Source organism: Panicum hallii, chromosome 3 (assembly GCF_002211085.1).
Source record: "Panicum hallii strain FIL2 chromosome 3, PHallii_v3.1, whole genome shotgun sequence".
Lineage (NCBI taxonomy): Eukaryota > Viridiplantae > Streptophyta > Magnoliopsida > Poales > Poaceae > Panicum > Panicum hallii.
Window position 1 is genome coordinate 50,189,321 of NC_038044.1, and position 26,814 is coordinate 50,216,134.

Sequence of the window (26,814 nt, forward strand, 5' to 3'; positions counted from 1 at the left end):
AAATCACTCGACTTCTACCGGCCCTATAAGCAGAGCAGCTAATCGGACTCCAGTTCTAGTGTTCATTATATTGGTTCCTGGAATAATGCAACTAAGTTTTCCAAACAACTCCTAAGAACCTAATGCATAATATATATAAATAATATAGGTTGCAGTGTAATAAAGTAGAGGTCATGTCCGGGGCTTGCCTTCGTTGGTAGGGTTGGGGTTAGTCAAACTATTTTCTTCCGAACCTTGGTTCGGGGCTTCAGAGAAATCCGCGACGAGAGTTCCGGGGTCTTCAGAATAACCTCCTTCTTGTTCCGGAATCAGCTGATAATCCCCGTCGGCGAGAGTGGTCGAGTCTACATGATATGCAAAATGAAGTTTAATGGATGCATACATTGGTAGGTCAGTTCACGATAAAGTTGCAATCTAATCTTAAGAAAAATTACATTACGATGATAAGTTAACTACCCTACACTGGGCAGTCATTTATCGAGTATTTGTTGTTTTATTCAAATCCATTAGACAACGGGGTTGATTACACTAATTAACTAATTAGTAGCATGGAGCAACAAGTGGGGTGGTTTTTAACATTTATATTTAAAAAGCTTTACATATTGACCTCACAATTTATATGAACTTTAAGTTATTATTACCTTATATATTATATCTAATTTAATTAACATCTAATTCTTAATTAAAAATTTAATAATATGTTGTAATAATTCAAAACAGAACATTAACATATTTTTCATGATTTTTGAACATATGAAAGTGGGTTTATTAATTATATTATGTAAATTACACATTATTTTTAACAAAATCTATACAATAAGAAAATATTACTAGAGTACAGGGCTAATTATTTTTCTTCAATTCTACATGTTAAAAGAAAATTATCAGCACTGGTTTTACTAATTTATCAATTTTCTATGAATTACTATGTATTTCTTAAGCCTACAAGCAACTAACTTTGATATTTAAATTAGGTCATCAAACATTCAAAAACTGAAGTCTACCTTTAAAGAAAAGTTGCAGATCTTTGTCTAAAGATTCCAACAAAATTTAGTTTACTATTTTATGATTTTTCCTTGAAGAGATATGGTATTTCTAAGTTGGCAGCAAAATTACATAAGGAGGTCCTTTGGTTACTATTTGCCTGAGTCTATGGCTTTGCAGGAAACCCCCTGTGTTTCTAAATCTTCTAACCCGAGATCCCTGGGCTGGGAACCGAACAGAGCAGGACAAAGGGCTGCCGTGTTCCGGCGACGGCGGTCACCGGCGGTGAGGTCCAAGGGGAGGAAAAGGAACAGGAGCTCACGAGGGTTCTTATGCACCACGTGTCGAGGGCTGAGGTGGTCAGAAGAATAGAGTTCGACGGAGACCCGAGACGACGGCGGCGGGGTCAACGTCGACGGCGAGGCTCCGGTGATGAATGTCGGCCAGTAACCTGCGCACGAGAACCAGTGAGTCGCGGGGAACGTGTACGTGCCATCAATTGAAAGAATATATGCTGGATCGAGAGGAATCGCCGGAGACCGAAACAGCGGCGGCGAGGGAAAGATTCCGGCGATCGTCGGGGAGCCGATGTAAGGCCCTAGGATTCAAATTGGTGGGTCGTGGAGCTTCCTAATGATGATGTGGTGCTGATTAGTGGGTCGTGGTGGCGCGGGGTTGTTCGGAGCAAGCTGCCCACGGTAGGCAGGAGGCGGCGGCGGATGGCGGCCGTCGGGAATGAAGCTCGGGGGTTCAAGTGGGAAAGGGAAATGGCCGGGAAGCTACGCGAGGATGATGTGGAGCTAAGGATTGGGTCAGCGTGGGCGGAGCAGCGGTGGAGAGACGAGTCGACGGTGAGCTCAAGCTCGCCGGCGTTCGGTAGCACGGGCAACAGCGTTCCGAGGCGTGGAAGTGGAAAAAGAAGAGAAGAATGCTACCAGTAGCTCGGTGAGGTAGTTGTAGTGTTCAAGCGCGCGCTAACGCAGGACTGGGCGCTTGACTGGGGGCTTGCCACGATGGCGACTCGGTGGCGGCCGAGCGGCGACGGCGCGCGCGTGGCGAGCGCAGAAAAGGCCAGGGGAAAAGAGGAGCCGAGGTGGGAGAGGTAGAGGGCGACGCGTGGGAGAGGAATGCAGCAGGAGGTGGCGCGCGGGGAGCTACGCCGGCGGTGAGCGGCGGCGGCAGGAGCAGAGCAGAGGCGAAGCGGCGCAGACAGAGGAAGAAGAAGCAGCAGGTGTCAGCAGGACTGATTTGCAAATTTAGAGATTTCCAGGGACTCCTCTGTAAAGGAAAAATTCCCGTTGATACAAAAGCCTAGTGAGAAAAGTGTCTAAAGCAAAGTTGTAGAGAATTTCAAACCCTACAAGAATGCTTTAAGGTTCAAGTTCAAAATCTCAAAGAATATAGTTTTATTTTAAACTTTAGAGCACAATTCAAATTATAAACTTTGTCTTGTAATTCAAACAAAATGCTTTAATGTTTAGGGTCTTTTTGCAAGTTTTCCTGCAGTAATCATGACTAGGTCTTTTTACAATTTAACCCTTAGGTAAAACTGAGTTTTACCATTATCTCTCACCTATTTTATAAGTAAGTCCTTATATCTTTGCATTAATCACATAAAGGTCCTTAATTTCATATAAAGTCTATTCCCCTTAGGTTTATTTAACTTTTGCTCTTTTCTTTTCTATAGCCATCTGAAATTTGACATCTTAGAACATTTTCACATACTTGCACATGAGAAGTTATAAAACTCATAATTTACAAATATACCCTTATTGCTTTGTACAACTTATATACACTATAACATGCTTACATATAATACACCCAGATTTAGTATCTAGTTATCTAACTACCTGGATATCACAAGGACTCTACTCTGCCTGTGCCATGGCCCTATGCACTTCCCGATGGTTGGTTCGTGGAATGGGACCCGTCCCCGGCCAACGCTGATCATACCAAGTGATGTCATGCCAGGGCTTAGCATGATGTCCATACTGGCGACGTGTATAGTTGTCGTATTTTAAATTCCACTGCTGTGAACTTGAAACTTTAAACTGGTTTGTAATAATTGCTATCAGTTTGGAACTTATGCTACTTTTGGAAACTCTTGTAATATAAATTCCTGTGATGTAAAATATTATGGCGATTGTATCTCTGGACTCGCCTTCGTGCGAGGTACCTTGTTTGATCCTGCTTTCAGTGGTTTATCGGGACGTTACTCGATAGGCCAAAGGGTTACACCGTTTGAAGTACGATTGGAGCCCTTGAGAGAGGACTTGCGTACTTGAGCCGGAGTAATTCAGGTTGGTTCTGCCATAGAGACAGCGGCCGGCGGTGAGGGGCGGTGAGAGACGACGGCGAGCTAATTGCGAGCACGGGGAAGGCGAGGGAGAGGGAGAGAAGCGGCGGCGAGCATCCTCACCGCAACACGAAGCTCCTGGAGTGCATGCTCGATGGCGGGAAGCGGCAGAGCGGCGGCGTGGCGAGCGGCCGAAGCACGGCAATGGCGGCGCCGGAAGATCTTGATGCTTTAGGGTTTTTCAGGCGGAACGACGGTTGCAGCTTGGGGGAGAAGCTAGGGCATAGGGGGGCACTTAAATAGGGCAGTTGCGGCCTAGGCGTGCAGGCCCGAGACGCCGCGCGGGCGGGGCGGTGCCGGACCGCGGTCGGACTCAGGCTCAAGTCCGAGCCGGTTGTGGGGAAGGGGACGGTCCCGATGAGCGGGAACCACCCGTCAGCGAGAGAAAAGGGGAAGAGAGGAGCTGGCGCGCGAGCGTCCTGGGCCGGGAGGAGTTGGGCCGTGCGTGGAAAAAGAAGGAGAAGGCTAGTGGGCTGCTGGGCTGCACAGTGAAGAAAGGAAAGAAGAAGAAGCTGGGCCAGCTGGGCTGGGCTGCAAGGGGGAAAAGAGAGAGGAAAACCCAAAAGAGAGAGTGGGCTTGGCCCAATTAGAGAAAATGAGAAAAAAATCGCATTCAAATGTAATTTGAATTTGAATTGAAATTTAAATTCAAATGGAAGACAACAATAAAATAATGCAATGGGGCATGTGATGCACAAAACCTACAGTTCCTTATATTTGTTTTTATGATTTAGTAAATTTCTATTAATTCACGGTAAATGCTCTAAAATTAAATGAAGGAATAAAAATCTTATGGATCTAAGAGAATTCTAGCAAAATTTTTTTAAGTTTCTAGTTTGAAAATTAGGGTGTTACAAACCTAACCCCCTTAAAAGGAATCTCATCCTCGAGATTCGGCTAGGCAAAGAGCTGGGGAAATTCTGCCTGTAACTCGTTCTCTCGTTCCCAAATAGCCTCATCCTCTGCATGGTGACTCTACTGAACCCTACACATCCGTATCCTCTTACTCCGGGTGACTCTCTCTGCTGTGTGCAGGATTTTAACCGGGCGCTCCGTGTAGGTCAAATCATCCTGAACATCCAACTCGTACAGTGGCAATTGTTCCTCTGGTACCCTCAAGCACTTCTTCAACTATGATATAAGGAACATGTTGTGAACATCTGACAGTCGCGTAGGTAGCTCTAACTGGTAAGCTACCTCTCCTTTCCATTCCAAGATTCTGAACGGGCCAATGTAACAAGGTGACAACTTCCCTTTGACCTTGAATCTACGCAAACCTTTGATAGGTGACACTTTCGGATACACAAAGTCTCCTTCCTCAAAAGTCAACTCTCATCGTCGAGTATCAGCATAACTTTTCTACCTTGACTGAGCCACTTTCAGATTCTCACAGACAACCTGTACCTGTCGTTCGGCCTCTTTAATGATCTCAGGCCCGAACAACTGGCTTTCACCTGTCTCACTCCAATACAATGGAGTTCTGCACTTACTGCCATACAACACCTCAAAAGGTGCCATCCTCAAACTGGTCTGATAGATGTTGTTGTAGGAGAATTCTAGAAACGGCAAACTCTTATCCCAACTGCCTCCATGTTTTAGGGCACAAGCCCTAAGCATATCCTCTAACACCTGGTTGGTCCTTTCTGTCTGCCCATCAATCTGCGGATGATAAGCGGAGCTGAAATTCAACTTCGTGTCCATCAACTCATGCAACTTCTGCCAAAATCAAGATGTGAACTGAGTACCTTTTTCGGACACTATCTTCTTAGGTACCCCATTCAAACACATAATTCGGGAGATATATAACTCCGCTAATCGTGCTGTCACACCCGATTTATAAGAACATAAATCGAGCAATCGTATATGCGCCAGGATCAAGTCACGCATATATACAACAGATTATCAAGATATCACAACACATGTCACGAATAAAAGCGTATAAATTACAAAAGGAATATCTTTATTACAACTGAATCAAGAATCAGTTCAAGGAATGCGGAAGCGTAAAATAAATACATGAAGAGTAGGGCGCCACAGGGACGTCAACTGGGAGACAACGCCTAGAAATCGTCGAGTCCGCTGATGTAGTCCTCCATGTCGCCTGGTACTAAGCAGCAGTCGAAGATATCCCAAAGAGAACAGAAGAGAGGAAGAGGCAAGTGTGAGTACACAACTTGTACTCAACAAGTATAACACGAGTATGAGGCTCTAGGGTTAGCTGACTCAACTGCAGTAGATTTTAATCTTGGCAAATTTTATTAAAACTATTTACTACATGTGGATGAATTATCATAAACCCAATTGCATAAAAAATTAATCAATATTAATTAAGAACTACTGAGAACCATCCAAACCGAAACCACCCGGGGAATCTCCCTAATCAAAGGTTGATAACCCCACTAATCAAAAGGAGGATCTGGGCCGCTCATGACTATGAGCACAGCTGATATATCAATTTTACACTCTCGAGAGGTTGCACAACTTTACCCACAAGTCGTGAGCTACGCTAGTTGTTCATCACACTTCCTTAGGTGGGATGGCTAGCAAGCACACTACGAGACCGTTACAAAAGATCACGTTGGTAAGGTGTAACCACTAAGGATTCTGGATCAGCGATGATGGGGCCCACTTTCGGGGGTACAAGACACACAGCATAGACCAAGCCGGAGGAGCAGGGACCATTGAAGCCTACCACCCCTCTTGCCCACGCAGATAAGTTACTCCCGAACCAACATGACCTAATTAGTAAGTCAAGACCGTCCCATTCCAGTCTTGTGGTTGCGCGGTTGTCCCAGGTTGTCGCTCTATGAACCGGTCCTTATGGAGAGTGACCAACCAAGCACTAAGCACCGTGCTGGCCCCCTAAACCAAGTTTCTACAAAACATATTTTTAAGGACGCACAAACCACTCAAGCACACAGCACAGAGGGTCGGCTCCAGAATTAAGTTGCATAAGATTATTAACAAATTAATTAAAAAGGACCAAGATATGTTATAGCGCAGCAACCTAGCACAACTAACCAAAATGCAACCCAAAGGATATAGATAAAGGATATAAAGTGGCTAGGAAAGACCTTATAGGCGTACGGTATTAAAATGCAGTATGAAATTGTATTAAAAAGTGATAGGAGGTTCATGTTATACTTGCCTTCCTCGTACTCTCCCGGCTGCTGCTCAAACTGCTCGGAAGATGGCTGCTCCTGGTACTCGTCCAAAGGCTCCGAGTCTACTCACGATCATCAAGCATAATCCACACATACACACATGCACAACCATAGCAAACTATAAGAAAACAATACACCAATACAATAGAACAGCACACAAAACTAGCCTAGAACTATTCTACGCGTTACAATGATCGCGTGGATATAAAGAACACCTAAAACGGAGCTAGAACGCGAAAACTACGCTTGAAACTAGATCCAGGGACCTATTTGCAAGAAAAACAGAACTTCCAGGGGGTTCTGGGCAAAAACCAGGGACCTCAACGTAATTAAAGGGTAGACACAGGGGCTAGCACGTGAAAACACGGGGCTTGGACGGCGGGCGCTAAAACTGGAAAGCTCAGGGGTCTAAACGAGTAAAATAGGACTTAACCGTAATTACTTTTGAACTAAAGAGTACTGCGGGTTGATTTCTCTAAAAGACAGGGGCTCTTTAGCAAAAGGAATGGCTGAAGGGGTATCTCCAAATCTGGGCCTTTGGATCACCATCTAACGGCTCAGATTAGATCTATTACACGAAAGGGTACGCGCGGTCCTCACCCGTTGGATCTCGATCCCACGCCCCGGACTCTCTCTACTCTTGATCCAATCACGACCGCTGGATTTCAAACCGACCGCTCAGATTTAAAACAGAGCCGAACCGGTACCTCCTAATCAGGATCGTTGGATCGCGATCCGACAGCTCTAATCTATCACGGCTTGATCTAATCCTGTCCGCTCGCCTCGCATCCTACGGCTCGGGCAGATGGGCGCGCGGGACGGCGGCGCCGGCCACCGGAGCTCGACTCTCGCGGCGGAGGCTCGCCGGAGCTGGCCAAACTCGGCCCTCCGGGCTCGGTTTTGAACGATATCAAGCCCCAGAGGTAGAGCGCGACACGGAGAACTCGTCTAGGGGCTTGAGAGGGCTAGTTAGGGTTTGGGTCAGAGCTCCCCACAGCAAGGGCGGCTCGGGATCACTGCGGCCAGGGGGACGCGCTCACGCGGAGGGAAAAGAAGAGGGAGGAGGGGCACGGTGCGGTCCTTACCACCCCAGGGTGCAACGACGACGATTTGCGGCCGAGGATCGGGAATGCTGAGGCGGAATTGGGGTGGCGCCGGGCTCGGTCGATGGCGGCAGCTCAAATCCGAGCAGCGCAAGGGCACGGGGGAAGCTGGGGAGGGCAGTGGCGGCTGAGGGGAAACGCGAGGGAGCAGCCGGGCTAAGAAAAGGGGGTGCGACGGCCTCGGCGTGCGGGTCGTTCGCGCAACGGCCCCCGCATCGCCCGTGAACTCGTGCGGGTTGACCTAATCCAAACGCGGCGGGCTTCTAGAAGGAAAGGAGGCTCGGGTACTGGCCAGTGGGGCCTCGCGAGTACAGGGAAGGGAGCCCTGGGCGCGGCGAAGCGGGACCACGGGCAGTGGCCGAGCGGCCGGCCGGCGGGGAAGAAACAGGGGAGGGGAAAGAAAGGAGGGGGAGGAGCTAACGTGTGGGGCCACAACGCCAGAGAGAGATGAGCGGGAGAGAGCGGGTGCTCGGGTGGGGAGGCTGGCGCCGACAGGCGGACCCGGGGTGGCAGCGAGAGAGAGGGAGGAGGGAGCGCGCTCGGGTGGCCGGGCTGAGGAGGAAGTGGGCCGGGGCGTGGCCCATGCGGGAAGAGGGAGGGGAAAAGGAGAGATGGGCCGGGCTAGGGGGAGATTTGGGCTGCCTTCTTTTATTCCTTCTCCTTTCCTTTTCTTTTTCTATACTCTAACCATTCAAACCATTCCATTTGAATTCAAATAAATTTGAATTCAAACCCAACACAAATAAAACAATGCACCAGCATGAATGCACAAGCAAGTTGATCCTATAATTAATTTTATTTTCTTGTGTTATAAATTGCTTTAAATGCCACAAAAATTAAAGAAAAACCTGGAAATTTCATTTGAGCCAAAATAAATTCATTAAAATTTAAGGAAATTACCTTAGCGTGTTACGCGTGCCCCTGTATAGGTAGTCTTCACCGGTATGAAGTGAGCCACTTTAGTCAAACGATGGACCATGACCTCTAAGAACCGTCCAATTTAACATCATTTTAAGCGAACCACCGGTCATTAACATTAAGATGAGAGCTAACACATGCTTGCGCTAAGAGCGTGCCATGCGTTAACCCACATCTAAGTAATAAATGACCAACTCGTCATTCGCCAAAAATAATGTCAAATCGGTAGTCCCGGTATGTGCTCCACCATATGCCCAAGATTATGCATACACACATACCGTTTACAATCTCATATATCGCCGATGGACCACAAAGAGCAAATTTTAAGCAATAAAGGTTACACTAAACATTATAAGTTCAACAAAGGGATAGGTTCAAATCTGAAATTTAAGGTTCAACAACAAAATACAAGCCTCGGGCTCACTACTTAACATTAGAAAGGGATATAGTTTATCAAATTAAAAGTTGAACATGTCATCCCCAAAAGAACAAGTTCGCAGCAGATAACTAAATAATGATAAAATGATGGGTCTTGCTCAAGGACACCATCAAGGCCGCATCGACCTACTCCTCGCCCGCACCGGGGTCGGCGGGATAGAAGTGGCCAAACACAACCTCCAACTCATGTGCAACTTAGTTAACAAAGCAACATGAGCAAAAAGGTACTCGCAAGACTTACGCAATTTAATTAATAACTAAGGATTATGCAAATGAAGGCTCACAAGATAAGGCTTTAGGGTTAAGTATTTTGCATAAGCATGAGCTCTCTAATCCAACACCTAGCTTTCTAGCATTTTAATTATCTTGCCCAAACCACCTCAACTTTTAGTTAATAAATCACAACACAAATGAGTATCAAGAGTTGTCATAACCCAAGTCCGAACAAAATGATACTTCTACGAAGAATTCATTGGATAATGAGCTTGCTCATAACCGAGAGCGCAGCAATTCGAATTGATTCATTAACCTTGCAAGGGTGTACTTCTTTACCCACATGACACAAGGACCATGCGACTCACCCAGCCGATCATGTTGAGCAAGGGGGTACTCGCATCAACCTTTCTCGACAAGTCTCAACTGCTGAACATCATGCCTAACTTGCACAGAGAGTTACCTAGGTCCACCGGGGACACTCCTAAGCCTCTCTACAAAGCCCTATGGCCACACATCTAGGACTGTCAATCAAGGATTAATACTTAGAAGGTAATCGGCTCATCCATACCATGATGGGATATGTGGTAGTACAATAACATGCTCAAATCCGAGGTCATCCACGGACGGTCCTTAACCGATTCAAGCAGGCTATGCCTACGAGACTCCTTTCTCGAGGCCCTACATTCCGCCCAAACCACGAAACCATTTCTTTCCCAACTAGACCAATACAAACTTTCAACATTCCAAACCTGGACAATCACGAGCAAGGTAAAAGTTGTGTAATGTGCAAGAGATCCTATTCCCAACAATCTGTTCCAAGTTACGGATTAATTCTAAGCATGGCTAAGCATTTATCAAATTGATTAGTTACTAGCTATAAGTGTCAAGACATGGGTATATAAAAGCAAGGGAGGTCAATTTATAAAAATAGGATTGACGATGCAATAGATAATATTTAGCATAAACATATATACCTGAGTGAGATAACTAAATCCAATTCAAATTAAGTGGGTTAAGGAATCATGCTTAGCTGCTTACCTTGGTTATCTTCTGGCTCGACAATAAATTCAACTCCTGCTTGGTTTCAACGATCTCGGCGGGCTCAACGGCCTCGTCGTCCGGCGTTTCGGTTACCATAATGCACGAATGACACGTATGCATTAGCATGACATTGGTGGTATGAAAATGATATGATGAAATGAAGATTGAGCATCACACTAAATGAAGAAACACATGAACGCTAGATAAAGGGGCTCGCTGATTACATTTGTAAACATAAGGACCAAAATGAGAATTGCTAAAAACAATACATATAACAAGCCTAAATCAAGAGTTAATGTTTGCATATACAGGACATTACAAGGAACTCATGGGAGTTGGATTTGCAGCAAAATTATTTTATTAGAATTATTTATGAAATCCACAATTTTCAGCTACTTTAAAAAAGTGAAATCTTGAAAGGCATGTTAAACATTTCTATAAATTCTCAGGAAATTATCAGGGAAACTAGACATGAAGACAAAGCTAACAGAAGTGGTTTTGACATTTTATCACCTTTTAAACAAAAGTTATAAATGAAACAAGCTTGCAGGCAAAAATTAATTTAACACACCAAAACCCTATTAAGCAGCATAAAATCATTTGCCCAAGTTGTACCCCTAGAAAACACATTTCACTAGGATTCCAATAGGATTTAATTTGAAGTTTTTAGAGCATCCTAACATTTGTCAAGCAATTCATTCACTTTGGCAAAAATAAATCATAACTAGGATTTTAGAGTTATTAACATGCACAACAAAAAATTTTCTAAGTAGAGTTATCACCTAGGAATAAAAAAAATCAAGTTTCACAAATTTTAGAGGCCTACACAATTTATTAAGCAATTTACAACTTCACAGCCTAATAAAACAAAAATAAAAGCCTAAAAATAGCTAAGGCCACCCGGATCTAGCGCTCCTAGGTGCCGACAAGTGGGCCCAGGAGGCCAGGCCGGGCGGGGCGGAGTCAAGGCCAGCCAGTGGCCTTGTCTCGCCGTGGGGGTGCGCTAGAGTGCGCCCACGACGCGGCCACGCGCGAACGCGCGCGCGGCGCGATGTCATGGCGGCCGGCAAGGGGCCGTAGCCCAGGGGCACGAACGGGTGATTGCGGAGCATGCAGGAGGGTCCCGGCGCATCGGGGGTGCTGACCCGTGGCATAGATGGGCGGCGCAAGGCGGCGGGCGGCGGAGAGTGGCGGCAGCGAACGGGGGCGAGCTTCGGGGAGTGGCTGCAAGGGAGGAGGGAGGCGGTTGAGGACCGGGGCTAAGCGAGGAGGAGCAGAGGGTGCTTCGCGCGTGCGGGATTGGGTGGAGGCTCGCCGACGGCGGTGAATCGCAGCGGCCGACGGGAGGAGGAAGAAGCGGCGGCGGGGTCGGGTTTTAGGGTTTTGCGGGGAGGGGAAAGGAAATGCGCCCGTGTTATCACCATAATTTGGTTGGCCAGAAGGTGGGCTGCGAGCAAGATGGGCTCAAAGAATAATTGTAATGGGCTTGCGAATCGGCTCCTACGCGGGCGGTTTAAGCCCAGATTGGCCATGTATCTAGTTTAAGTTAGTTTAGATATAGATAGTCACGATTCGTTTCATAGGCGATCAGGATTGGTTAGGAGAGGCAAGCCTCCAGACTATAAATATATACGCTAGACTACGAATAAAAAAAACAACAAGCATTTGCCACCCCTGTTTTAGGGTTTTCTCCGGGTAAGTTCTATGCGGCCCTGATCATGCCTTGCGTGATCGAGGCAGCACTGTACCCATATGTTATCTTTGTGTTTCTCGTGCTGAAGCATTGTTGATGGCGAGTAACACTAGTTATCTTAATATTTGTAGGGATGCATCGACTTTTTATACTGTATTCGTGCATTGTTCATCACCTGTAAATGTTTAGCTGTCCTCGTGCCCGATCTCGGGTGTAAGGGCAGCATCTTGCTCTATTTTGATTAGTAGATCCAATCTATTATGGTTAGTCTTTGTTCATCAAAGATTTGGCTTAATATCCGCATGGTTAGGCCCTTCAAACGGGTTGAATGTTCCGACAATATATTTGATGCTTTATATTGATCTAAAGAGGGATTGTTCCGGGAATCGGCTTTCTGTTGGTTTTTAGGCCTCTATTTAGGTTTTTATTCTATTATCTTTCATATTTGTTAGGCTTAACTACGCGTAGGATGTTCAGGTTATGTGGTGAAAGCTTTAACCATTGTAGATTGGATTAGCTTATTGACTATAGAGCAAGTTTATATTAGTATGAGATACATGCACTTTGTTTAGATATACAGATCCGATCTGATACTGGGAGACAATTGGCTCTATACAGCCGATATCGGGGATCACACGATGATCTAATCACAGCTCGGACTAACGTTTGAACGTGTCTGTGCATGCAGGAAACTAACTGAAACCACATCTACACCTTCTTGACTAGGTATAGGTCAGGTGGCACGCCTAGCAGATTAAGACGCCAGGTCGTGTGCCAGATCCTAGGCCGTTGACCGAGGGACCGGGGCCCACCAGCAGTCCCGGGAGCCTCCCGGCTCCTCGTGCTGCCTGTCGCTGCTTGCTGGTGGGTTTTGACTGACAACACCTTCTGGCATGCCCAGTGGGACCATCTTCATCGACTACATCAACTTCCACCACTGGGATGTCAAAGAAAACCTCAATCACATACGAGGAGCTTTCCGCTGAGCACAAGCAGAGGTATGATGAGATTAAGACTCTCTTTGAAGCCGATCTCATCGGCTCTTCTGAGAGGACCAACCACCACGGCATCAGGTGGAAGGGGTTCTCACCTGAAGGCGCTCTTGATGAAGTGGATCTATCTACCTCTTCAGAGGAGCGCACCAGAGCTCTACGCCAGGAGGTGAACTACATGGTGGCTCATTTGTTGCATCGGCACTCCGAGAGCCTGGTGAATGCTTTTAAGCGTGTCACGCTGCACGTGGTTTAAGAGATCATGAAGAATCAGTACTCTCCATCGGGACCTACCCTGGGGAGTCACAAAGGAGAATTGCTGTTCCAGGCCAAGCCACCACTGCCCTATACATTCGCAGCTCCAGAATCGCAAGGTTCACCGGCATACATCGTCTACAAGATGGGAGGTGACCCTGTGGATCATTAATTCTTCAGTGAGCCGCCTAAGGAAATCCCACATGGGTACGTGTGTGCATATATACCAGACAACAACAACCCGGTATATTTGGCGCAGCGGGCGATTGAAGGAGTTTCTGGAATAAATGCCGATAAGCAAGCGTGGCTAGCTAAATATGCCACTAGGCCGAGTCATGATAACACGCACTCGGCCCCAGGAGCTCAAACTATGGACCAGATTAGTACCATCTTGAGGGATCAATTTGGTATTTTACCAAAAAGGCGAGCGATCGGCTATACTAAGCCGTATCCAAGTGAATATGACTTGATCCCTCTGCCACCCAAGTATCGGCTCCCTGAGTTCACCAAGTTCAGTGGGTCTGAAGGGTCCAGCTCTACCGAGCATGTGAGCCGATACTTGGCACAATTGGGGATGATTTCAGTGTCGGATCCTCTGCTAGTAAGGTTCTTCTCGCAGTCTCTTACAGGGCCAGATTTTGGATGGTACACTTCATTGGGCCCTGACTCGATCCGCACATGGTAGCAGCTAGAGGAGCAATTCCATATCCAATACCACTCGGAAGCTGTGGAGGCGGGGATTGCCGATCTGGCACAAGTTCGGCAGAAGCGAGGGGAAGCTGTGTCAGAGTATATCCAGCGCTTCAGGGAAGTCAAGAATCGATGCTATTCAACCCGAATTTCAGAAAAAGAGACAGTCGAGTTGGCATCCTTGAGACTGGTGAAGCCGATCAAGGATCTGGTCTTTCAATTGGAGTTCAATTCTTTGGCGCACTTGGTGCAGAAATTGACATTATATGAGCAGTGCCACCCAGAATTGTACCAGGATAGGTTCAAGTGTCAGGTAACATTGATCGACGCAGAAGACGCTGAAGATTCTAGGGATGATCAAGAGGTAGCGGTTGCAGAGTGGACTCGGAAGGCAAATCCCATGTCCTGTAAGTGGGTGAAGTAGCAAGGACCTGCAAAGGGTTTTGACTTTGATGTAAGCAAGGTTGAGTAGATATTTTATCTGTTACTAAAGGAAAAATAGTTGAAGTTACCGGAAGGCTGTAAGTTTTCTACAGCAGAAGAGCTACAAGAGAGGTCATACTGCAAATGGCATCATTCTTTCACCCACAACACCAGCATTGCAAAGAACTCCGTCGACAGATCCAATCGGCTATTGAGCAGGGCTGATTGATCTTAGGTTAGTGTTCCATGAAGGTCGACACTCAGTCTTTCCCAAGCGTGAACATGGTAGAGGGTTGTGACCGATCTGCTCGACGACAATTGGATTTCGCATTTGGCATCAATATGGCAGGGCCTACGCCACGTCGCTATGCAAGGAAGGAAAAGGCCGATCCTTGCGATCGGCCCCAAAAAGGGGAAAAGGAATACATCACTGAAGAGCAAGTGAGACACGTCAGAAATCAACGGCCGGCTTCCGCCCATCTCCTCAAGAAGTATGAATACCAGTACCGGCAACATCTCCCATATGAATCAGAGGGTGAAGGATATGAGCACCATACTAGGAAGAGTCTGAAGAAGCGTGAAGATACACGTGACCATTGGCATTGCCGGTTCTTCAAGTTTTGCTGGGTCTCCGGTATGAGCCGATTACCTTTTGTCAATGATTGCTCGGAGTGCAGATCTTGGAAGCGTGATGCAGAAGGGATCTTGGTGTTTCGGCACTTGGGACCTGTGCCGCCCCAACATGAGCAAGCTAAGCCACCGTGCAAAAAGGAGGACTTTGAAGAAGAGGAGGAAAAATATCACCAGCTGCGCTGGTGCCCTGATGGACTTAATCATTCCCAGAAATACAGGGTGCAGCGGCTGCGTAGTTTGGAGGAAGCCGAGGCCAAATATCTCGTGATGCTAAGGAAGGCGTGCCCGGATCTGGCGGATAAGGTTCACCACACCTAAGAAAGAGTGGTGTCCTAAGCCAACAAGAGCCGATGCGAAGACATCAGCTGACGCGCATATGGTGTTTGTACTCCCTGCGGAATTCTACACCCAAAGCTGTGAAGAGTTACCAGTAGCCCAGCTTGACTTGGGGCCGCGGCCAGTCATATTCGAGAAGCCCTGAGGAAAGAATTATAAGCATTTGAAGGCTCTATGCCTCAAGGGTTACATCAACGGCCAGCCTGTCAACAAAATGTTGGTCGACACCGGTGAAGCGGTCAACATAATGCCATACTCAGTGCTGCGTCGGTTGGGGCGTTCTACTGAAGATTTAATCAAGACCAACATCACGTTGAGCAACTTCAATGGCCAAACATCAAAGGCACAAGGCGTCCTTAATGTGGATCTGACCGTGGGAAGCAAGACTGTCCCCACCTCTTTCTTCATCATCAACAGCAAGAGTACTTACACCGTCCTACTTGTGTGACTCCCTAATGTAAAATTCCGAGATTTATAATGAATTTAATTTGGCTCCAGTGATTTTCTAAGGATTTACTTTGTCTAGTTTGCATTTAATTTAATTAAATTCCACAAAGAATTAAAAATTTATTTTAGGTTCAACATGTTTGTCCATTCATGCTGGTGCATAAGTTTTATTTGGTTGAATGCATAGGAGTTGAATTCAAACTTTGATTTGAATTCAAATAGGTTTGAAGTTCAAAACCAGGAAAAGAAATAGAAAAGGATTAGAAACCCAGATAATAGGAAAACAGCCCAGGCGGCCCAGCCCGGCCTGTTCCTCTTCTCCCCCTCGGGCCGGCTCCCTTTTCCCCGTGGCCCATTCTCCTTCCCTCTCCCGCACGCGGCCTGCTCCGCTCGGCCCACCTCCTCCTCCAGCGCTTAGCCCAGCACCCCGCCTCCAGCCGGCCTGCGCTCTTTCTCCCTCCTTCTCTCTAACTGGCCGACCCCACCTGTCGGCGCCCCCTTTCTCCTTTCCTTTCCTTCTTCCCCGACATGCCCAAGCCCCAGAGATCTCCGGCGAGCCCTCGCGCCAGGCCCGCACGCCGAGGATGCCCCGCCGCCCTACAAATAGGATCCCCAACTTCCTGGGACCCTAACCCTAAGACCTACGGCCGCCACCCAAACCCTAGCGCCACCGCCCGCTTGCTCCGCCGCGCAGAGCTCACTGCCCCGCCGTGGACCGGCCGCCTCGCTGCACCCCAGCCCTAGCTAAGGCCCGGATCAGCTTCGCCTCACCGCTAGGAAGCTCCCTGATCCCGCCATTCACCACCCAGACCCGTGTAGCGCCGGAATTTCACCCGAGGACCGCCGCTGGTGAGTTGCTCCGCACCCTTGTTTCCTCGCCACCGGTAGCTCCTCGACCTTCTTGACCCTCGTAGCATCTCCGCAGGAACACCATGAGTCGACCCATGGCGATCAGAAGCCCAGAGATGCCCTGCATCGGATCCCTCCGCGAGCTCCACGCAGACCCGCCGCTCGGACCTCGCCGCCGGCCATCCTGCGCTGCCTCTCCGGTCAGTTCGAGCCCTCGGTGAGCACCACGTGGTCCTGCTCTTCCTGTTGCGCTAGGTGTCGTAGCATCTAGGTCACCGCAGAGACCAGACCGCCGTTGCCGATGTTCCGCCGCCGTCGCTCCACCGTGGCAGCACCTCTGCAGCGCAGCACGACCCCACCCGATGCCCGTTCTACCTTGCCTGTGCACTGCGCACACGCACACGACCGTTTGCCACCGCTCCTGTGCCCAGAACCGCGCGAACGTGCACACGTCGGTGTGCGCCGCTGTGCAGATCTGCCTCCGCCGCCGCATGCGCAGCCCAGAACACCCTCGAGCCCCGCTTTGGCCCCAGGAAGATCACGCATGATGTGCTGATCACGCCAGACCCAGGGCCCGGTCGATTTAACCCCCGGGGTGCCGTGTACGGTGAAGTTCGGTGAGCCCGAGCCGCGCACTGTGGCAGAACCGTCTGAATTATTCCGGCTCAAGTGCGCTAGTCATCGCTATTTAGCCGATATTAACTCAACGCACTTCAAACGGAACAACCCATTGGTCTGTCGGGTCTCCGCCCGATACAACCACGGTTCAACAGGATCGAAGCAGGTTTACCTCGCACGAAGGCGAGTTTACAATCAAACTACAGCTCATCAACTTTAACTTTACAGATATGCAAATATTATTATTACAAACCTTGTTCAAAACTTAAAGTAAAACTTATACAAATAGTGTTTAAACCGACAAGCTAAACAGCTTGTCCATGTTCACAGCGGAAGGAAAATAAACACGCAACTACATACGTCGCAAAGGTTGACAGCATGCTCAGCCCAAGGCCTGATGTCACTCAGGAGGGTCACTGCCAGCTGGGGACGGATCCCACTACACGGACCAGCCATGTGGAATAGAAGTTGGCCACGCAGAACTATCTGCGGGGTTCTCGAAGATTATACCTGAAAATGTTACTAGCAAGACTGACTATTCTAATACTCAGCAAGACTTACCCGGGCTTGGGTATACTTTAGCCCGTAACTAGACTCATGAAGGCATTGTAAAGGCTCTGGATTTATTTTAAGCTGAAAAGCAACAAAGAATATGATCTACCTTCAAATTTTTAGCTTCCAAATTCTAGTTGATTATTCATTCTAGGTTAGCACCTACACTAAGCAAGCAAGGTAGAGATTATCATCCATCAAGATTTTTCCATCATTAGTTACACTTCTTACTCTATGTGGCAGAAGGAATAAGCAGTCTCAATTTTCCGTGAGAGACGGATGATTCTGAATTGAGTTTCAACCTTGCAAGGATAAACCTAACTCACACGCTTGGAACATCCAAAGATCGTTCCGAGGCAACCTTTTCCCTCATATTCCAGGTTATGGATCAGGGCCACCACAAGCGACTGCAGGACCGTACGCACACCAATTGTGCGGGACCTACGTCTGTAGCGCGACTACATGATCGTATTCCTGTCTGCCATGCAGAACGTACTCCCACACGTCGGTGCGTGTAAACATAAAATAAAAGTCGAGTGGTGGAGACATGTCCATTTGCCGGGCCATTCAGGTACTAGGCTTACCGCTTTACCATATTTCGCGGCATGTGGCTAGTACTTTCGAACGCTTAGCCACCACTACCACACACTGCGACCTTAACAACTTTTGTCAAAATAGACAGGAAAGACTTCCAGGTCATGATACCGCACATGACCCTGTCCATCATCCTTATAGTGACTGCCGAATGGTAAACATTCAACTCCTATATCGCGCGAGTGACAGGAAATCACCCGACTTTTACCGGTCCTATTGGCCAAGCATCTAGTCGATAAGGACTCGGGCACAATACATAGGTTCTTAGGATCCATGCATCTAGGGTTCCATTTCAACCCCTAGACTTAATGCAAGATATAATATACAAGTATAGAAGTGCGTAATGTAGTAATTTGAAATACTGGGTTATGCACTGGGGCTTGTCTTCTTGAGTGGGGGTGGGGGCAGGAATATCAGAGACTTTCGAACTTTGGTTCGGGGCTTCAGTTAGATCCTCGGCGACGTTTATCGGGTCTTCAGAAAACCCTTGGTCTTGTCCCAAGACCAACTCGTAATCTCCGTCGTCGAGCGTTGTTGGTTCTACATGATATGCAACAATTTAATTGAGATGGTGCTTGAGTTAAAGACTTTATTTCACGATAAAGTTGCAATCCAATAATTAACACACATGAACTCATGAAACAAGGGGTTTAGTCTTGAATTATCATTCATATTTAAGTCAGGGTTATAGTATTGGATTTATTGAAAACAGGAGCTAGAACATTTGAATTTGAATTCAAAATTTTAAATTCAAAACTGAGGTAAATAGAATTATAAAGTCTTGAAAATTTAATTATATATTAATTATCAATACATTAAATTATAATAAAAAGATCTAACTAATTAAGCTTAAGGAACATGCTTAGTTAATTTCAAATCATCTCAAATTTGAATTGCTCAAATTCAAAAGAATTTAAGCTACAAAACAGTGCTAAGTTTGAAACCTTTACACAAGCTCACACATGGCTTATAGAAGTTACATACCAAAAATCACAAGAAACAAAGCTAATAAGTAGAAGTTATGTACAAAATACCTTTTAACCCTAAGTTAAAAATAGATTCAAAAAAATTTAGTTTCAAACTAAACTTCATTCATAAAAGTTTTAGGGTTTGAAATCTAGTTTCCAACAAAATTAGTTTTGCAATTTTTGGATTTTTCTACAGTTTTCTACAAATTTTACAAGGCAGCAGCATTATTCACATGAAATAACAAAAGCATCTAGGGGGGTCCTCGGTATTTTGCGTTTGGGTCCCTAGAACAAGATTTCTATTCACAAATATACCCCTGCTCGGCCTCGACAGCGGCCGGCTGGTCGGCTCCGGCATGTTCCCACCGGCGGCGAGGTCACCGGCGGGGAGGGGCCGGCTTGGCACGACCTACGAGACCCAGGGAACAGTTTGGGGAAGGATGTGCTCGACGGGTGGCGGTGGAACACGGCCGGCGACAGAGAGGTGCGGCGGCCGTGTCGGGTCACCGGCGTTCCCGGCGAAGGGCCGGTGAACATGAGCAAGCAAGGCGCGCACGAGCACCGGTGAGCTGCGGGGAGTCGACCTGAGTACCGTGATGGTCTGGAGATCAAGCAGAAGGGGCTGTCGACAGGTCGAGCTCGGGCGGCTCCGGTGAGAGGCGGCTCGGGGTGGGGGCGATTCCGGCGAAGGAGGGCCGGGGGTTGGACTGGATCAGGTCGGGGGGGCTAGTGGAGGAGGTGGGGAAGCGGTGGGCGGCTGGAATTTGGGTGGGGTGGAGTGGTCGCGGTGAATTCCGGCGAGGAGCACGGGCGGGCTTCGGTGGCGCAAGGAGGAAGATGAGGAAACAGGCGAGGGGAGGTGGGGTTCGGGTCGGCTTTATAGGGGATAGCACGGCTCAGCTGATGGGAGAGAGAGGGAGAGAGAGAGGGGGCGGTCACGGGCGGAGCTCAAGACGGCGGGCGGCGCCGGCGTGCCCTTGGGTGCGTGGCAGCCGCTCGGCTCCGGCGGCCCGACGTGGCAAGGTGAGGGGAGGACAGCAGAGGCAGCACGGGCGGTGGAAGGCGGATGGGGCGACGCGTGGACGGGCGGCGCAAAGCTGCAGAAGCTCGGGAAACAGCCGGCGGCGGCGGGTCACGCGCGCGCAGAAGCAGAGGAGCTCGGGGGCTCGGGGAAGACGATGGAGGATCTAAACGCAATTTCAGAGAAAAGCAGGGACCCTTCTGTAATGTATAGATAACTTTCCAACCAGTGCTCAAATGGAGATGGGCCCAAAAGCAAAAGTGTATAGTTTTTCAAAATGTACAACTTTGCTTTAAGGTTTATCCACAGAAGAGATAAGGATTTGCAACTAATTTGAAATTTAACAAGATTTCTAAACTTTGCATAAATCCTATTTTAAAATTACACCACATTTAAATCCAAAGGGTAGTTTCACCTACTTTTGCGATTTAAACACAAGTTTTTGACTTTTGCAAAACAATCCTCATACATTTGAATTCTATCCTCCATGTTCACCCATTTAGCATAAAAGGACCTTAATTAAAATATAATTATATAAATAACCCTTTTTCCTTTAGCACTTAAATTTTTAAACACACTTTTACCACTTATTGCATATAACACCATACTTAAATTTAGGGTGTGACAACACTAATTACCTGAGTGTCACACACGCCGCCGTGGGAAACCGCTCCGATGACCCAGCGCCGCCGCCCCTCGCTCGCGTTAAGTGTCGGCCGTCCGATCCAGAGCCCGCGGTCGAGATTAGATCGCGTACCCCTTCGATCGGAACCGCGAGATCGTGATCCAACGGATCAAATCTGCAGATACCGGTTCGCCCTCTCTTTAAATCTGAGCCACCCATTTTGAATCCCATGCCCAGGATTAGATCAGGTCTGGATCGTCGTGTAACATTCAGGTAATTAGAGATATAGACACTAGGTATTAGTAAGTTGTATGCATGCTAGGGTGTATATGAGATGTACAGAGAACTAGGGGTATATTTGTAAATTATGAATTTTATAAGTCCCTATGTGTAATTGTGTAAAAATGCTATTAAATGTCAAATTCAAATGACCATAGAGAAGAAAAGTACAAATATTAAGTTAAAACCTAAGAGAAATAGACTTTGTATGAAACTGAGGACCTATGTGTAATTAACACAAAGATATAAGGGTTTACATGTGAAATGATGAAAAGATAAAAGTAAAACTCAGTTTTACTTAAGGGCTAAAGTGTAAAAAGGTTAGTCATGATTACACTGCAGGCAATCTTGCGAAAAGACTCTAAACATTAAAGCATTTTGTTTGAATTATAACAAAAAGTTTATAATTTGAGTTGTGTTCAAAAGTTTAAAATAAAATTGTATCCTTTGAGATTTTGAACTTGAACCCTAAAGCATTATTGTAGGGTTTGAAATTATTTACAACTTTGCTTTAGACATTTTTCTCACTAGGATTTTCTATCAATGGGAAATCTTTCTTTACAGAGGAGTCCGTAGAAGTTTCTCAAATTGCAAACGGGTCCTTCTGACTCCTGCCTGCTTCTTCTTCCTCTGTCACCCTCGCTTCCCCTCTGCTCAGCTTCTGCCCCCGCCGCCCATTGCCAGCGCAGTGCCCGAGCTCCACCTCCAGCTACTGCACATGCCCACGCGTCGCCTGAGGGTCTTCCACCAACCTAGCTCTTCCCCGTTGTCTCCTTCCCTGCGCGCCACATTGCCTCCCTTCTGTCTTGGACTGCCAGCACCACTGGCCGCGGCGACCTTCTGCTCATCCACCACCGGGCCTTAGTAGCTGCCCCAGGCCGCAATGCTGCATCCCCTCTCACTCTTTCCTTCCTCGTAGGCCATACGAAGCAGCTCAAGTCTCCTCCTGTGTGTGTGCTGACGGCCGCCGCCCACCTCCATTGTTGCCGCCCCTCTGCTCCACGTCGAGCTCATCCTTCCGACCTCCCTCTCCTAGGGTTGAACCTCGGAATCGGGTCCCCTCCTCGCCCTGAAGCTTCTAGGCCACGCACCATCCCCACTTCTCATCCGAGCTCGCCGGAATTTGGGCCGCCGCTCGCCGGAGCTACTGCTCCCGTGGGCAAACCGCCACCGCCCTTCCCTACTTCCCCCAAGGCCCTTTACAGGTAGCCCTTGACTCCCTGACGCTTCCCCTCCCCTTGCCCCTCGCCGCCGACCCTGGGGATCGCCGGATTTCGGCCGGAGCAGAGCTCTCCCCGCCGGCCATGGCAGCAGGGACTGGAGTGTAAGGATTTAAGTTTTTCTAAGGGCCTAAACGCAAGAGTTCAGTCCCTTCCTCTATTTCGAATCAGTGAAGTTCAAAAATGTGTAGGAAATCCTAGAAAAATCAGAAAAATACCAAACTTATTGGGTTAGAATATTTGTGATAAATTCTACAACTTTTATTTTATGATCATGCTATGAAAATGCATAGTTTGTTCTGTATTTTAAATACAAGTAAAGGGATGCTTTAATTAAATCTTGTGATCCATAGCCTTGCTGCTTCTGATTTTTGGAGCATGTGTTGCATATGTCTTGAGTAGCCTTGTGTAAATTTTTGAAGTTTAGATCAGCCCTCTAGCTAGAATATTTTGCTACCTTTGTTATATGTTAATGAAACCTTCACAAATTAATTTCAAAAGCATCTATGCATATTTATGGATGAAATTTCTATCATAACTAGATCTTTATAAGTATGATCCATCATAAAAATTTGAGAATCAGAACCCTAATATAACTTGAGTTATAAGTTTCAAACTTAAATTCAAAGGTAATTCATAAATAATAATTATTATGCATGAAAAATTATGACACTTTTCTGGAATACTAGTCTTGAGTAGTTTATGATGTCCTTAAATTTGGAACCCTAGTTTTAGTGTAAAAATCCAGTTATAATTGCATCTTGAAATCTCAATTTTGATCTTATTTAATTTTGTGGCTTAGTTCCTTTTAGAATTAAATTCCAATAAAACTGCAGTAAATGTATCTAAAATCAATCTATGCTCAGTAATTTTTGTAGCTCCTGTTTTGAAGTATCTTGCTCTGTAAAAAAATTCATTCAAGTTATCTATGTAGTTTACTTAAGTTAACTGTTGTGATTTATTTATTGCACTAAATATTCTGAAAATATTTTAGGGTACTGCTCTTTAATAGTATAACCTGTTACTAGATTTCCAACCAAAGATTTGGTGTCAAACAAATTGGACATAGTTACTAGATTTCCAACCAAAGATTTGGTGTCAAACCTTGCAAGGGTAAACCTAACTCACATGGTTGCTTCGGAACGACCCTTTGGTGTTCCAAGCGTGTGAGTTAGGTTTACCCTTGTAAGGTTTTGAAATTTGATTAAGGAATCATCCGTTTCTCGCGGAGATTGAGACTGCTTAATCCCTTTGCCACATAGAGTAACAAGAGCAACTTTGTGACTATCAAAGATGATGTTTGATTAAAGATTCTACCATGTGTGAGTAGTTATAGGTGCTTACCTATAATGTTTAATCAACTAGAATCTGAAAGCTAAAAGTTGAAAATAAGGATCTACTCTTTGTTGCTTTTCAGCTGAAAACCCTACCCAAAACCTGAAAAGCCTGCATAAGTCTAGATACATGGCTAAGTATACCATGAGCGGGTAAGTCTTGCTGAGTATTAGTATACTCAGCCTTGCTTTTGTTGATTTACTTCAGGTAATCTCCCTGATGAGCCAGCATTCGTTACACCGTGGCCTTACCCCTTGCCTGATGGTTGGTCCGTGGAGTGGGATCCGTCCCCGGCCAACACAAATTCCATCGAGTGATATCATCCCAGGGCTAGCATGATATCCGTAATAACGTCGTGTACAGTGTTCGCGTTTTCAAACTCCGCTGCTGTAACATAAAACTTAAACTGTTTTGTAATAATGTCCCTCGTTGGACACTAATGTTACTTTTGTATGCGTATGTAATATACCTGCCTGTGATGTAAAGTGTAATGGCTTTTATATCTCTGGACTCGCCTTCGTGCGAGGTACCTTGTTGGATCCTGCGTTCGGTGGTTTATCGGGACATTACCCGACAGGCCAAGGGATTATACCGTTTGAAGTACGAGGTAGCCCTCAAGAGAGGACTCGCGTACTTGAGCCGGTGTAATTCAGGTTGGTTCTGCCACATGTCGGATCTAGATCCAATAGCCCAGATTAGAAGGTACCCCTTCGCCCTGGCAGCTTTGCTAAAGAGACCCTGAGTTTCTTTGGAATTAACCCGCAGTTCACGTTAGTTCAAAAGTAATTCCAGTTGAGCCCCTGTTCTTACACCGAAGCCCCTTAGCTTTCCAGAAATAGTGTCCGCCGTCCCTGGACGTGTGGTTTTGCAGTCTAACTCCGAAGTTTATCGGTTAATTACGTTTTAGTGCTCAGTTTTTGCACAGAACCCCTGGAAATTTTGGTTTTCTCGCAGATAAGCCCCTAGACCTTGTGTTAGCCCTAGTTTTCACATCTTAGCTCCGTTTTAGGTGGTTTTCACGCTCACGTGATCGTTGTAACGCGTGGAATAGCTTTAGCTTAGTTTTGTGTGCTGTCTTGTTGTATTGTTGTACTCGTCCTTATCTTTTATCCTTGTTTGCATGTATGTGCCTGTGTGGACCATGCTTAGACATTACGATCGTAAGTAGACGTTGAGCCACCGAGGAGTACCAGGAGCCACCTTCTTCAGAGCCCTTTGAGCAGCAGCAGGAGAACTTTGCGGAAGGCAAGTATAACATGAACATCCTATCACTTTTAAATACAATTTCATACTGCATTTTAATACTGTATGCCTATAAGGATTTTCTAGCCACCTTTATCCTTTATATAAATACCTTGGGTTGCATTTTGGATAGTTGTGCTAGGTGCTGCGCTCTCATACACTTGGTCCTTTTTAATTAAATTTGATTAATGGTATATGCAATTTTGATTCTAGGAGTGGCCCTCTGTGTTGTGTGCTTGAGCGGCTCACGTCTTGTTAAAAGATGTTTTTTTATAGAAACATGGTTTAGGGGGCCAGCACGGTGCTTAGTGCTTGGTTGGCCACTCTCCATAAGGACCGGTTCATAGAGCGACAACCTGGGACAACCGCGCAACCACAGGACTGGAATGGGATGGTCTTGACTTACTAATTAGGTCATTTTGGTTTGGGAGTAACTTACCTGCGGGGCAAGAGGGGTGGTAAGCTTCAATGGTCCCTGCTCCTCCGGCTTGGTCTGTGCTGTGTGCTTGTACCCCCGTGAGGTGGGCCCCATCGTTGCTGATCCAGAAACCTTAGCGATTACATCATACTAACGTGGCCCTTTATAACGGTCTCGTAGTGCGCTTGCTAGTCATCTCACCTAAGGAAGTGTGATGAACAACTAGCGTAGCTCACGACTTGTGGGTAAAGTTGTGCAACCTCTCGAGAGTGTAAAACTGGTATACTAGCCGTGCTCACGGTCATGAGCGGCCCAAATCCTCCGTCTGATTAGTGGGGTTTATCATTGGTGGTTTGGCTTGTTTTTTAGTAAACTCATGATTAATTTTAATTAATTATTTCTGTAACTTGGGTTATGGTAATTCATCCACTTGTAGTAAATAGCTTTAATTAAATTTGCCAAGATTAAAAGCTAATGCAGTTGAGTTAGCTAACCGTAGAGCCTCATAATTTGTGTTATACTTGTTGAGTACAAGTTGTGTACTCACACTTGCCTTCTATACTCTTCTGTTCTCTTTGGGATATCTTCGACTGCTGCTCAGTACCAGGCGACGTGGAGGACTACATCAGCGGACTTGACGACTTCTAGGCGTTTGTCTCCCAGCCGACGTCCCTGTGGCGCCTTGCTTTTCATGTATTCATTTTATGTTTCCGCACTTCTTGAATCGATCTTGATTCGGTTGTAATAAAGATATTCATTTATGATCTATATGCTTTATTTTGTGATATGTGTTGTGATATCTTGATGATTCTGTTGTATATATACATGACATGATCCTGGCGCATATATGATTGCTCGATTTATGTCCTTGTAAATCGGGTGTGACAACTTGGAAGGGATTGGATTCACGCCAACTGCTGCATTCCTTCCATGATGCACCAATGTCTCATTCAGTGGGATGGAGATGAAGTAGAGGTGGTTCATGCGGATGATTCGATCGAGATTTCACACACCGCCATGAGCATTTGGGACGCAGAAGATCAAGAGCCAATTTCAGGAATCAGTTTGGAAGGCTGTGATCACGTGGAAGCTACAAAAAAATTGGGTGAGGCTGGTCTTATCTACTGGCCTTACAGAGTAGACGAAACATCAAGGGCGAGCTATTCTGACGCACTTGGCAAGGCAGATCCCTGCGATCGGCCCCAAAAAAATAGAATGTAAACTCCCGATAACAAGTGTATTGCATAATTGTGGCAATTACAAGGAGGCCCGCTCTAGCAGCCGGCCATACATCAATTGTAAAGTTTCAAGGATTAACGAATATTATAAGGCGGCCGATCTTAACGATCGGCCGAAACTCTTTTCGTCAAATTCTTTGTCCATTTGCAATGTTGACTCGACAGA